Source organism: Parasteatoda tepidariorum, chromosome 11 (assembly GCF_982258835.1).
Source record: "Parasteatoda tepidariorum strain Cologne lab strain chromosome 11, Ptep-v5.0, whole genome shotgun sequence".
NCBI lineage: Eukaryota > Metazoa > Arthropoda > Arachnida > Araneae > Theridiidae > Parasteatoda > Parasteatoda tepidariorum.
The window spans coordinates 94,857,662-94,872,403 of record NC_141765.1 but is presented as its reverse complement, the minus strand read 5'-3'; the positions used below and the strand labels follow the sequence as shown (position 1 = coordinate 94,872,403).

Sequence of the window (14,742 nt, the reverse complement as noted above, 5' to 3'; positions counted from 1 at the left end):
AATTACGGATTATTTTTCTACTTCAGCAGCAAAAATAAGTGACATTAAACTTTCCTGAAAATTTGCCAAACAAAAATATTTGAATTTTATTTTTCTTTAAATATATAAACGTTACAGCCTTTAAGTACTTTAACAAAAAATACTGATTCATAAAAAAAATCAGTTTAGTAAGTTGAAAATTTTTCCTCCTTCTAACTCGTAAATGGCTACAGCTTTTATAAATTATCCAGATAATATATCCAGACTTTAACTATTGATGTAAAAACAAGCAGTTACTTCGATAACAATTTTTATTTAAATTTTATAATCGGTCTACACTAAGTCTATATAAACCTTTGCATGAGAGTTCGCATATTAATTGCTTTAACTGCAAGTTAAAGCATGTAGAACAGTAAAAATATGCTCAATTATGCAATTAATTTACAAAACCTAAAATTTGAAGTCCTGTTTTCCTTTTAATGAGCACCTTTATAATATCTCCCTCTGCTTAGAGAGTAAAACATTCCTCTATTAAGTTAAGACTGAATTCCTTCCTTTGTTTTTCAAAAATTTACTTAGCTATAAATCTAGTTTTGTACACGAGAGGTAAATTTATATTACAGTATACAAATAATATATTTTTTCAATGTATTTAAAAATTTAAATTAAATTTATTAAATTTGTATTTAGAAATTTAGAATAGTATAGCACATTATGATTTGTGTATGTTCACTGTCAAGTTTATGATTCCAAGTGATGAATTCGTGAAAAGTGCAGGGGTGGAGGATATTTAGAAATTTTATTGTATAGAGTTTGTGTGGATCCGTCTAAATTCAGTTAAAGAGATTTATTACAAAACTATTAATGCATCAATAAAGAAGAAACGAGACATGTCTGCGAATTTGTTTAGAGATTTTATTTTTGAATGTTCTAGCATGAATACTAAAAGTTACTTTAAATAGTTTGCGAACTACTGTAAAACAAGGTTCATAAATTAAGTAATTATGTATAACAATAACTCTTTAATTTAAAAAAATAGTATTTAAGTCACTTTTTTGAAGTTTGAACGTCAGGTTTTCGTTAAAATTAAATTGTGCCAAAATTTACGCTCCAAATAAATATAAATTTAGAAAATTTAAGCTTAGATCATTCTAAAGCACTCTAGCATTGTAGTACCGAAACTATAATACGACTATTTGGTATAGGAGTTCCCGATTGAAAAGCCCCATTCTACTTCACGCTAATATGAACCAAATTACCCCTCGTAAAAGAATAAACTAAAAACTAAAGTTCGAATTAAAACTTTTTTAAAACGGAATTCTTAAGCATTCTAAAAAATATGGTTCACAAGTTTTCTTGGTACAAGGTGAATGTCTAGTACAAATGTTTTAAATTACTGGTATCATGGCGGCGACAATTTTTTAAAAAAATGGATACAATGAAGTTAAACGACGAGAACAGTTTAGAGTTTAGGAAAACTGCGTGCCTGGGGAAGATAGAAATATGGCAAATAATTCTTTTGCATTCAACAGAAATGTACCGAAAACATTTTGCTAAAAATTTTGAAAGTTTGCGCCGAAGGCTTAAAAAGTAAATCTTAGTAAGAAAAATTAAGACTAAAACTTTCTCGAATACCTTAAATTCCAGCAAAAGTTTTTTTAAAATATTAAAGCCAAAATCTAATTTTTTTTACCTAGTATTTTTATCAATCATAAACTTTTACATAGTTAATTTACTTTTCAAAAACAAGAGAAATTATTATAGATAACAGATCTAAGATAACATCTTACAGATAACAATGAAATTTGCAATGAAAAGCACCGAAGATACGAGACCAGTTAATAGAACATAAATAAATGTTGAAGACCTGAACGCTGCAATTATGACAGTAGCAGATAAATCGCCATGTAGTTTATCGTAGAAGGAATACATGAAACCAGTAGTTCCTATCTGCCATTCTGAAAACAAAAATATTTGTTACTTCCTAAGCAAGGAAAAAATGCTAAATCCTTAAAATTAGTGACCTAAACTCAAAAAATTGTGGCTACGACTTTATATTTAGGTGTAGTGAAGCGCCATACATACTTCTATTGATCTAGATGTTTCCGTACATCAATAATGCTCTTTTACAACACTTTCAGTAAAGTTTGTCATTTGTAGCTGTTTTACTAAAATTTGTAATTTCCATAAGAGGACGCCATGTCGCGGAATAAAATCTTACTTATTACGCTAAGATATAAAGCAATAGTCATTCATTTAGGATGTACGTATACAATATTTCTCAAAATTCGTTAAGGAAACATTCAGAAGGCTTGAATCTAAACAAATAGAAATAGAATTATTTCTTTTACAGATTTAACTAAATTTTCTGGGAAAATTTAGATATAACTAGAAACAAACATGTTTTTGTGGAATGTTTAACAAAGTGGAAATCGAACTTCTTTTAAGCAAAAAATGTCAATTTGAGAATTTAAAAACTTACTACGAAAAGATTTGTGAAAATATTCCTGAATGGAGTGAATTTGGTGACATCATTTATTGATTTCAAATTATATCTTTTAACATTTATATGAACTCGCGATTTGGTATTAACTAGAAATAACACAATTTTAAGAATTTTTCATCATATTCGGGTAGATATTACACGAGTGTTTACAGTAAAAAAAAGGATTTTGCTCAATTTATATAAAAAACTGAAGAAAAGGGATTCTTAAGCCAATGTAACATAGGGGTAAAACTCATCTATCATAACTGCATCTTTATGTGATACTTATAAAAATTGTGTAAGATTGCACATGAAACAAATCTTGAAAAATTGAAATAGATGTGGAAATTCTAATTGAAAATTTCTTAAAATTTAATTCAACACTCCGTGTTAAATGCAAACAAATTTACCGATTTTTTGCACCATTTAAATTTAATAATTAAAAATATTTAGACCAGGGTTGACAAGATTTCACACAGAATTACACAAGGTAAAAGAAGTTTTCACCAAACACCGATCAGTATTTACCAGCATCTCAAAGAATTACTGAGAAGTGCTGTCAAATTTTAAATTATCAAAAGTAAAATAAATGTGTTTGTAATTTTAAAAATTCAACACATATTTTGCACTTTTATTAATATGTTTTCAATAAATATAATTTCAGCAGAAAAAATTTTTAATATCTTTTTATGCATACCTTTTAAATACGTATTTAATTGCAGCTCGCGAAAAATTTTAAATTTTGAAAAATGGCTCGACTATCAAGGAGCTTGGCCACCTCTGTTGTATAGTGTAAAGTTAACTATGCTGACTCTTGTGTACCTTATGGACTGTAATTATAAGTTATGTTGTTACTAAATTTTTAAAAAATATGGCGTCTGCTTTACACCAAGTTCTTGGTTCTCAGCCGTGGGGGTTTAAGGGTTAGCCTTCCAATGTGGTGAACCGGACCCGAATCCCTTAATGGCTGGTTGACAGTAATTTCGTTCCAAACTTGCCTCAACCACAGCGCTGATGCAAAATATCCTCAGTGGTAGATAGATCATGTGTTACAGTCACATTACCCTCAGGCTAACCGTGGAAGGTCTTTGGTCTTCCTCTCCATGTAACGCAAATGCGGGTTAATTCCATCAAAAAGTCCTCTACGAAGGCAAAACCGCCCCCCCCCCCCAATACTTGATCCAAAAGTTCCCCCGTCTTCTAGATTCGGTCCAAAATTAAAAGGCTGCGTAGCTGAACATTACTAGTAGTAAACCCAAAAATTGGGTCTGCTGTTCAATGACGGTTATACAATATAAGATTAAAATAAGCTTTAAAATTTTTCATGAACTTCTAAATGTGGGAGTCTTAAGCATATTCAATAGAAACTATTTAATTCAAAAAGAGTTTCATTTGTTTACCTTAACTAGATTCTTATCCTCAAGGTGAAGCATTCGTGTAAACATTTCGTAAATATTTAATATTTCAATATAATATTCTCTTACATAATAAATTTTATATATATTTGTCAATGGTCAATATTTTGAGAATATCTCAGAACCAAATATGAACACATATAATTTTATCAACATAACTACTTTAAAAGAACGTCTAACTGTGGAATCACCCTTTCGAAACTTAGTTTCAATTTCCAAAAACTTTTCGGGCACGTTAAAACCTATCTACTGACCAATTAGTAAACAAATCTTAAAATTGAATAAGTGAATTATTCAACGTTTGTGATTCAATAACCACCCAAACTGTGTTTAAATAATTTTTTACTAACCATTTAATATACAAAACATAGAAATCATTATTTTCGTATAAACTAATACACAAGTCAATCAATAGCAAATTTTAAAAGCCAAACTGAAAAAAAAACTTTAAACCTATTTTTAAAAAATTTAAAATTCTAATAATTTAAACATAATGAAAAAGAAATAAACTATACTGCCAGTTCATAGAAAGTTGAACAATTCGTCAAATTATAGACTTCTCAACTTAGCAAAAATATTTTAAAGTTTGGGTTGGGACTAAAATTTACCAGTATTTGCAAATTAAAAGAGAATGCAGATGAATTGTTTGGAGTTTAAAATTTATGAATGCTTATAAGCTAGATAGAGGATTTTGAAAATTTTTCAAAAGGATTCCTTCAAATAATTTTAAATTTAGAACGAATAACTAAGTTCTAGATGCGACTATCAGCACCTTATTTTTATGCCTTCTAAATTATCAAGATTAAACTTTATAAATTTAATTTATACGAGTTTTTTCACTCTATTTCGAGTATTAGAATCTATGTAATATCCACAAACAATTAAATTTAACGATCTCATATTTATGGGCCAATAGTTTATAAAAGTATTTTCAGATAATACTTAGTTTTAAAAAGTTAAATAGCGTTAAGAAAATTTGTCATTTTAATTTTAATCATACTTAAAGTTTAAAGGCAGCTGACTTTCATAATTTTTTTTTATTTTTAGGAGTTTAAAAAAAGATAACTTTTATTTGAAAATAAGTATCTATGACAGATCAGTTTTGCAAAATTTCAGGTTTTCGAAATAAATTTTAGGACGCTGTGGAACCTCTAAAAATTATGAATTACGCCCTTAAAAATATTTTACAGAATTTATTATGAGTCAACAGTCACCTGAGCGAATTGTGCAGTTTTTACTTTACGCAACTGAAGCAAATTGCTTTACTTTCCCCAAAGCAGAAAACTTTAAAATTAAAATACTCAAAATAAGATTCTACTGCATCAGAAAATTAGATAAGGAAATCAGGCTTAAAAACATAGCAATCTTAAAGTTAAATAAATTTGAAGTCAATATTCGGTATACCTCGTGTTAGATCTGAAGAGGCTTAAAAAGTAGACTCACTACTCTATTATTTTTATATTTATTTTTTGTCAAACAAGTCAGTCCAGATTGGTCAAAATTTAGATAAATTATAATTTAAAATGAATATAACGATTATAAACAGCTATAACTAATCAAAAATTACTTATCTATAAGATTAACATAGAATGTAGATCAGTGGTTACCAACTGGCCAAGCGTTTTTTTTTGTGGCCCGTGAACTAAAATATTAGTTGTCATTTTTGCGAACAATTTTAGTAAAAAATTTATATGGGTTTAAAGTACTTTTCTTTGTTAAAAAACCTAGTTTCTTTGTTTCTGTGAAATTTAACATGCCAACGGTGCAAAAAAAATTTCAGTCAAAATCTACTTATCTTAATTTGTAATTAAATACTTTCGTTTTGTACAACTTGATAAAAATCTGACAGTAATATTTAGTGTTCCTTCAAACATAAAAAAGTCCTATATAAAATTTTGATAAAGTTGCGGCCAGCCATTTGACTGATGCTTTTAATTACGACCTTCGGCCTCTTGTAAGTTGGAAATCCCTGATGTAGATGGAATTTTTTCACGCTTGAAAACCCAACGTCAACCTAGATTTAAGGTTTTAATATAGAAGGCTGTTCTCCAAGGTTTTGGATTAGGGTAAGGAGCATAGAATAGAGCAGATTGTCACAGATCTAGTTTTGAGGTTAGAAGGTTTACACGTAAACCGCATAGCAAACCTTTTCAGGTTTACATTACAAGGTTTTTTCGGAGTGAAAATAAACATTATTTTGATATGTGGGATTAATTTTGAATTACCCTGTATTTAACGTTTGCACTCTTTGAAAATTTTTAAGTATTACAGTGACAGCCCTAATTCGTCAAACTGGAGAAAGAAATTTATCATAAGAACGTAAAAGGTATCCAGGGTTAAAATATAAGTTATGTAGGAAAGAAACTCACCCTTTTCTTCATATGCACTTTAGATGCATTTCCAGCCAAATAGTTTCATTGTCTCGTCTCCAGATAAACCCAAACATCTAGCCGAATATTTCCACTATTATTGTAGTCGCATCTCCAAATAGAGTAGGTCTTTCCATGCATTTAGGCAAATATTTCCACCATCATTATTGTAGTCGCATCTCCAGATATATTCTCCATAAAACCACATCCATTTTCCATGTAACCTGGATGAAAATCTGTAAGAGATTGTGATATTACTTTAAAAAACTAAAATTAAATACTTAAAAACGTCATAAAGAGAGATCAACATTTTTATCTGGTCAAAAGTTTGAGTCTTCTAAATCTATGTAATTAGTATAAAAATACAAAAATCAGAACTTTTCGAACATTTGAAAAACTAAATAAAAATTTGCACTATTAATCTTCAATAAAGTTTATTTTATATATATATTTTTTTTTAAGAAGTCTTAGCATTACCACCACAATTATTGCCAAAAAAAATTTTTCAAATTGTTTCTTATTGTTGGCTTGCGTCGCACTAGAGCTGCACAATTGGCTATTGGCGACGGTCTGGGGAACATACCCGATTAGGATCCAAACACATGCAATCTCCAATTTTCTCCAATTTTTGGATGGCTCTGCTTCGGTAGCCAGACGACCAGCGCGTAGTCTTGCACTTCTCGGTAGAACAGTTTGACTAGGACTTTTTTGTTCTATTGGAAACAGTGTCTTGACGATCAGTTCACTGCGGGACTTGATAATTTGTAAAATATGTTTTGATAATTTATATAAAATATACTAAAAATTTATATAAAATATTGATTCGGAGTAACAGATTAAAATATTTGGATATAAACAGTTTTAAGTAAAAAATATTTTGCAAATAAATCATTTAACCTTACGTTTAAAAAAAAAATCAAAAGTTAGAAAATAAGAAATTAGCATAGATTTTCTTTTTAGAATTTTTGCAAAAACATTTTCGTATGGAATGATAAAATGTAAAAAAAAATTATAAAACTAACATAAAAATTCAGTAAATTGATAACGTATCTCAAACGCTTTCAAGGATTCTAAAAATTAAGTATTATAGCTACTTCATATTATTAAATCCTGAAATACAATGCACATTTCAACGCTAGCAATTAATATTAGGATTAAAAATTTCAAGCACAACAAAGCGTTTAGGTGAGTTTACCTTGGAAAACTAATAACAATAAAGTGCTACGTGTAACTATTTATTGACTACTTTTTTTACGCTTGTTGAACTATTAGAAAACTAAACGGGAATTCCACTTTATAAGTATAAGCAAGCAAAATTTGGTAATACAAACTCCGTCTGGTTAATTTAAAAATTACAAGGCGCAATTATTGATACATTAAAAATAAGTAAACTTAATAGAATCAAACTTCACAAATTCAGGGCCCACAAACTTCAACTCGTAGACAAATAAATTAGTTATGTTTGTAACACCGAAAAATCGACACGAGGGCGATGAAAAAGTAAATGCACACTCTTATATAGGTTAAAAAACTGTGCGTGAAATTACTTCCGGCTGCTGGGTTTTGCTTAGTGAAATTTCACATGGACAGAGTCTCTTTATATAATAAATGTTATACATTTTTCAATGATCAATATGTTTTGAAAATATCGCAGAAACAAATATGAAAGCATAAAAGTTTATAAATTTAAAAATGTAAATATAGCTGCTGAATCACCCTTTCAAACCTAGCGTACTTTTAATTTCCAAGAACCTTTCTGACACGTTAAGAAACTATTTACTAATCAATTAATCAACAAATTATAGAAATTGAATAAGTGAATTATTCACTTGACGTTAATCAACCTAACAGAATTTAAATCATTTTTCACTAACCATTTAATATACAAACATTAGAATCCATTATTTTGGTATAAACTAATACACAAGTAAATTTATCAATAGCAAATTTTACAAGTCAAACTGAAAAAAAGAGAACTTTAAACCTATTTAAAAAATTTTAAAATTCTAATAATTTAAACATAATGTAAAAGAAACAAACTTTGCTGCCAGTTCTTAGAAAGTTAAACAAGTTATCAAATTAAAGACTTCTCAACTGAGCAAAAATATTTTAAAGTTTGGGTTGAGATTAAAATTTACCAGTATTTGCAAATTATAAGAGAATGCTAACTGTTTGGAGTTAGCCATTTAGTTATCACAGTGTAGAGAAGATTTCGCCAGCGTTACAATCAAGAACCTCCAAATGTAAACATACGCAGATGGCATAAGATGCTCCAAGAAACGGGAAGTTTGTGCAAAGGAAAAAATAGTGGAAGGCCACCTACCTCAGAGAATTTGACAAGAAAGGACTACCGTCTAGATGGGGTCTAGTTGACCAATTTAAGTTGCATAGAAAAATCTGGTGCAATTATACAAAATGTTGAAATTCCTTCCAGAATCTAAATTTTATCTATACTTTTTCATTAAATAGTTATAGCCGTTTGTAATAGCTTATATTAATTTCGAAATACCCAGTATTTAACGTTTGGAACCTGAAGATTATTAAGTGTTATAGTAACAACCCTAATTCCTCAAACTGAGGAAATTTTATCATAAGAATGTAAAGGTATCCAGGGTTAAAATATAAGTTATGTAGGAAAGAAAAACTCACCTTTTTCTTCATATACACTTTAGATGCATATCCAGCCAAATATTTTCATTGTCTCATCTCCAGATAAACCTATACATCTAGCCGAATATTTCCAGTCATTATTGTAGTCGCATCTATAAATAGAGTAGGTCTTTCCAGCATTTAGGCAAACTATTCCACCATCATTATCGTAGTCGCATATCTAGATATATTCTCCATAAAACCAAATATTTTCCATGTAATCTGAATGAATATCTGTAAGAGATTGTGATATTACTTGAAAAAATTAAAAATACTTAAAAACTTCTTAAAAAGAGAAACATTTTGAACTGTTCAAAAGTTTGAGTTTTCTAAATCTACGTAATTAGAATAAAAATACAAAAATCAGAACTTTTCGAGCATTTGAAAAAAAGTAAAAAATTTGCTCTGATATTAAACTTCAATAAAGTTTTTAAAAAAATTTTAGTCCTTCCAGCATTACCCCCACAATTATTGCCAAAAAGTTTTCAAATTGTTTCTTGTTGGTTTACGTCACACTAGAGTTGTACATCCTTGAGGAAGATCCAAAGAAATGTCATCACAATTTTGATCCTCCGCAAAGGGGATAGCTCCCCTGCTTCGATAGCCAGCTAACCAGCGTGCGAAGTCGAGCACTCTTCGGTTGAACAGTTTAATGATGACCGATACAGCACAATGTCTTTTTGCAGGCTGATCAAAGTGGTCACCCACCCACACACTGACCGCAACAATTGATGCTCAACTTCAGTGTTATATTGGGAATCATGTCTTGACGATCGGGACTTATTCATGATATTTGTATAATATGTTTTGATACATTTATGAGAAGCACAACCTTATTAATCTGTTTTAGAAGTGAATGCTACAAGTACCTGCATTTAAAGTGAAACATTGTGTAAAATAAACTACCCGAGTTCAAAATAGCAGAAATGAAAGCTTCATTTGGAAACTCACAAGGGAGATAATATATTTCTAGAAATTCGAATAATTAAACTTAAAAATTGTGTTAACTTTTTAATTGTTAAAAAATTTAGCACTCTTTGTATAATGTTGGATATTTTTATGGTGTATTTCTTTGTATTCTGGTCACAAAAAAACAAACTTACTAGTCTTACGATATGCATGGCATAAAATTGACCAAAAGATAAATTTATTTAAATTTAATTTTCTTAAAGTCTTTATTATAATTAAGATTTCCAACCAACGAAAGTAAATACAAAAGTTTACATAAATAAATGCTTTGTACAGACAAAGAAATCAAAATCCTAAAATTTTCAGCAATAAAACTGTTCCTACAGTTTCTCAATATAGTGAAACTGGGTTTTAAGAGGTTTTAAAAAATTGTGCAATAATTTCTTTATTTTTTTCATAGAGACTAAACCCTAGATTCTGTTTAGTGTTTATAATCAATACTAAGTAGCAAACCAGTTCATTTATATTAAAAATTAATTTCATACACACATATAAAATCCATTAAGGTATCAAAATACACAGAGTGGTTAAAATTTGTATACCATACTCACATTATAATATCCAGGATTGGCTAGGAGCCTGCAAACTTAATTGTACGCAAAGTAGTACAGTTTGATAAATAATTAAACTTTAAAAATAACTTGAAGATAAAAATTTGAAATCAGTCTTGAAGGCTTTGTAGAAATAGTGTTAAAACCCTAAATGCGAAGTAGACTTGTAAACAAGGACATTACCTATACTTTCTCATAAACAAAATTAAAACTAACAAGAGTGGTAGATAAATTGTAGATGCTACACACTTGTGGAAAAAAATAAAACTATTGAATTTCATTGCTCCGTATGCCAAACTAGTGGTTGCCGGTCACCAATCCTTAAAAAATTAGATTTAGAAAAAAATATTTTTAACTGTACTGCTATCATAGCAGCAAGAGAAAATCTTTAAATTTCAATGAATTTCCTTTCATTAAAAAGCATCTAAGAACGTAAATAAAGTAGGACTAAAAATACTCAGTTATGTAAAATATTAAAATCCTAATATTATAATCTATTGTTCCGAATAAACAGTTCCTAAAAAATATTTTTAAATAACTAGTTTGACCATACTATAAAAGAAAGCAAAATTTTGAAAATAAGAAATTTGTATAAATTTACTTTTGAATTTTTGCAAAATAAAGTTTTCCTACAAATTACAGAATGCTAAAAATTTGAAAAATTTATAAAATTGTAACATAAAATTCAGTAAATCTATAACGTATCTCGAACGCATTCAAGGATTCTAAAATTAAGTATTACAGCTACTTCATATTATTATATTCTGAAATACGATGCACATATGAACATATAGAATTAAATATTTCAAGCTCAACAAAACGTTTAGGTGGGTTTACATTGGAAAACCTAGAACAAAGAGTGCTACGTGTTACTTTTTATTGACTACTTATTTTAGAATAAGAATACATTAAACCACTTTAAAAGTATAATCAAGCGAAATTCGGTAACCCAAATTCCGTCTGGCTAATTTAAAAATTACTAGACGCAATTATTCATACATTAAAATAAAGAAAGTAAACTTACCTGATCGAATCAAACTTCACAATTGCAGTAGGGCACACAAACTTCAAATCACAGACATAATATTTACTTTCGTTTGCAACACCGAAAAAATCGACTTGTTCGTTGTAATGGAACTGGACAACTGAGGCCTTACAAAATCGACTCGTAGGCGACGAAAAACTAAATATCGCACTCTTATATAGGTTAAAAAAAACTGTGCGTGAAATTACTTCCGGTTGCTGGTTTTTGCTTAATAAGTGAAATTTGTTGTTTGTTTGTTTTTGTTGTTAATTTACGTCGCACTAGAGCTGCACAATGGGCTATTGGCGACGGTCTGGGAAACATCCCGGAGGATGATCCGAAGACATGCCATCGCAATTTTGATCCTCTGCGGAGGGGATGGCACCCCCGCTTCGGTAGCCCGACGACCTGCGCGCGAAGTCGAGCACTTTACAGTAGCACAGTTTAACGAGGACCAATACCACACACCCTCGGTCCCTACGCAGGCTGATCCAAGTGGTCACCCACCCGCACACTGACCGCAGCCAGTGATGCTTGACTTCGGTGATCTGCTGGGAACCGTGTCTTAATGATCAGTCCACTGCGGGACTAGTGAAATTTCATATGGATAGAGTCTCTTTGTCCTATTTCCTTCCACCAAACGTTGTGAAGGATAGAGATGGTAGGTTCGAATCCAGCCGTAACCTGGTTGTATTTTTGGACTGAACTTCCTTATTTTGTGATATCTGATTTTCCACTTTACAAGAATTTATAAGGCATTTCTTTGTATATATAAGCTCATAACCCTGATTATGTATGAACTTGGGCCTCCCTTGCAGAGCGGTATCACTCGCCAAAAGCTGTGCAAAGCGTGGAGGTAGCGGGTTCGAATCCCGCTGTTACACTGGATGTATCTTTTTGCTGTCCTTCTATTTGACAAAGGTTTATAAGTCTAAATTGAGCACACATGCCTGAAAATGTATGTAAATCCAATAAATGTACTATGAACAAATGGTTGAAGTCTTCATGGCCACTGAGTATTGTCAATCCGCTAAACATTCTAAAGCGTAAAGGTCGTGGGTTGGGTTCCCACTTTAATCCAGAATGTATCTTTCATTCTTACTATACGATTTTAATTAGTAACTTGTTGTGCCCTGTTCTTTCTTTTGAATTAAGCACATAGGTCTGTATTTATTTATTTATTTGAATGCATATCCAGGCTTGTATGCTCATCACAAAGTACGACTTATAAGAGCATGTCAACTTGAAGAACAGATAGTACAAGTAAGAGAAAGATATCATAAAGATACAGGATTGATATCAAACGGATATCATCCAGGTTTATGATGGAATTCGAACCCGCCACGTCCACGCTAACCGAAATGGCGAGACCACTCAATCAAGGAGGCCCTCTCTCAAACCTGTAAATTTGTGAATTTCGTGTCGATATTTACTCGTTTCAATTGTGGTGAGAGGCAGAATGTTAATAAACTTGTGCTTCAGCAGAAAAAGTTATGCTATGAAAATAAAAAAACTACAGTTTATGCGCCTTATACTTGAAGCAAAACGATGATTTTAAACTATATATATAGATCATTTTAGGGCCGGGATTGCCTGGTTGGTAGGGCACTGGGCCCATGTCCGTGAATTCGTGGGTTCGATCCCAGGCTGGCCAAAGACTCCCCGAGTAGTAAATGGTGACTGATGCACGTTAAATCTGTCGAGTCGCAAAGTCCTCCATGTTCCCACAACAAATCAAAACCTCTGGGGGTACTGATCCAGGAGCTTCCTTGTCTTCTGTATTGGTTCAAAATTACAAGGCTACGGAGTTGAACTTTAGTAATCGTAAAGCCAATATTGGGTCAGCTGTTCAAACGGATATAATATGTATATCATCATGCTGTGAAGAATTATCTGGACCTTAGAACGAACGAATAGTTTAAATATTTTGAAAATTATTAAACTTACTTAAAAATCGCCAATTTGATAGACATGAAAATTATCAAAATCACTGCCTTATTCGTAGTTTTTTTAAAATTTTTATGACCCCAGATAATACAGCATTGGAGGAAGTTTTTAAATATTTAAAAAGAAATTAAACCGCAAACGCATTTCATTTTGGCAAAACTGCAGCTTTTCTCTGTATTGACGTTTTGCTAAAGCCTTAGGAAGTTTAGAATTTTGATTTAGAACATTCTAAACTTGTTCTGGCAGTCATTAGTAACTGTTACAAACTCACGGCAGTTATAAAAATAGCATATTATTTGATAAAAAAGCGTAATTTCATATGATGACGAAGCCTTTGAAAAATAACCTTCAAATCCCATTTTGTGAAAAAAGTGCATAAATTTATACTGCAAAATTACCAACTAAGTTACAAATCGAAACAAATATCAAAGTTTTTAACTGTAGGACTAAAGATGATCTTTATTTTGCCACGATGCAAACAATAACAACTGGAGTTTATTACTAGTTAAAACTTCGTTTAGAAAAAAATAAATAAAAGGAGAAAGATACCATGCAAAAAATAATTGATTTATTTTGTTTACAATATTTACAATGAAAGCAATAAAAAAAATTATGTTTGTTTGGCTCTTTCGTTGAAAATCTTGCTTCCCTGCAACTAGAAAAAGAAAGATGTTAAAGAAGTTGGTCCCAATCAGTAAGTTAGCTATTTTTAATAATCGTTTAAAAAATTCATAATATAGATATTTTTTTTGTTTCGATTCCATAATAACAAAATCGAAGTTTCAAACTAATACTATCCAGTATTAAACAGAGCAATAAAGTTTTCAATATTTATTATGTAATTTGCTTTTATATGAAAACACTAAAAGGATTTGTATTTTTAAATAGCTACACTCCAAGCCAGTACTGTAACTTCACTCCTCCGGGCAAACATTTTCGTCGGGGACCCTTTCAGTACTCCATCTGACATTTTGGCTATTATGTTAGTGAATATATTTATGAAAACAAGTTATTTGTTCGCATATAAATTGGATTACTAAACATTGTAAGTTTTAAACATGACAAAATGCAAAATTTAAGCGAAATCGATTAATCCTGAGAAATTAAATTTTAAAAAAGTCGTACTTATAAAACTCGATTTCTCAGGAACTAATGCACTATTCAACCAATTTCGCTCAAATTTGTATTTTCCATGTGGAATTAGATACTTTAAAATGATACAAAAAAGAAAAACTATATGCCTTACGATTCAAAAGTTTTCAGAATATTATTGTCCCAAAGGGGACTGATCGTTAAGACACGGTTCCTAGCAGAACACCGAAGTCAAGCATCCCTGGCTGCGGTCAGTGTGCGG

General features: G+C 30.5%; 1 long non-coding RNA gene across 1 annotated transcript; it reads right to left on the bottom strand.

The window, feature by feature from the left end:
• Nucleotides 1–1,485: 1,485 nt before the first annotated feature.
• LOC147801914 (uncharacterized) lies at nucleotides 1,486–11,591 on the bottom strand. The gene is made up of 4 exons (XR_015430185.1): nucleotides 11,442–11,591; nucleotides 8,898–9,131; nucleotides 6,249–6,484; nucleotides 1,486–1,937 (listed from the first exon to the last, which is right to left on the bottom strand). It is a non-coding gene; the product is annotated as an uncharacterized LOC147801914 (long non-coding RNA).
• Nucleotides 11,592–14,742: the final 3,151 nt, after the last annotated feature.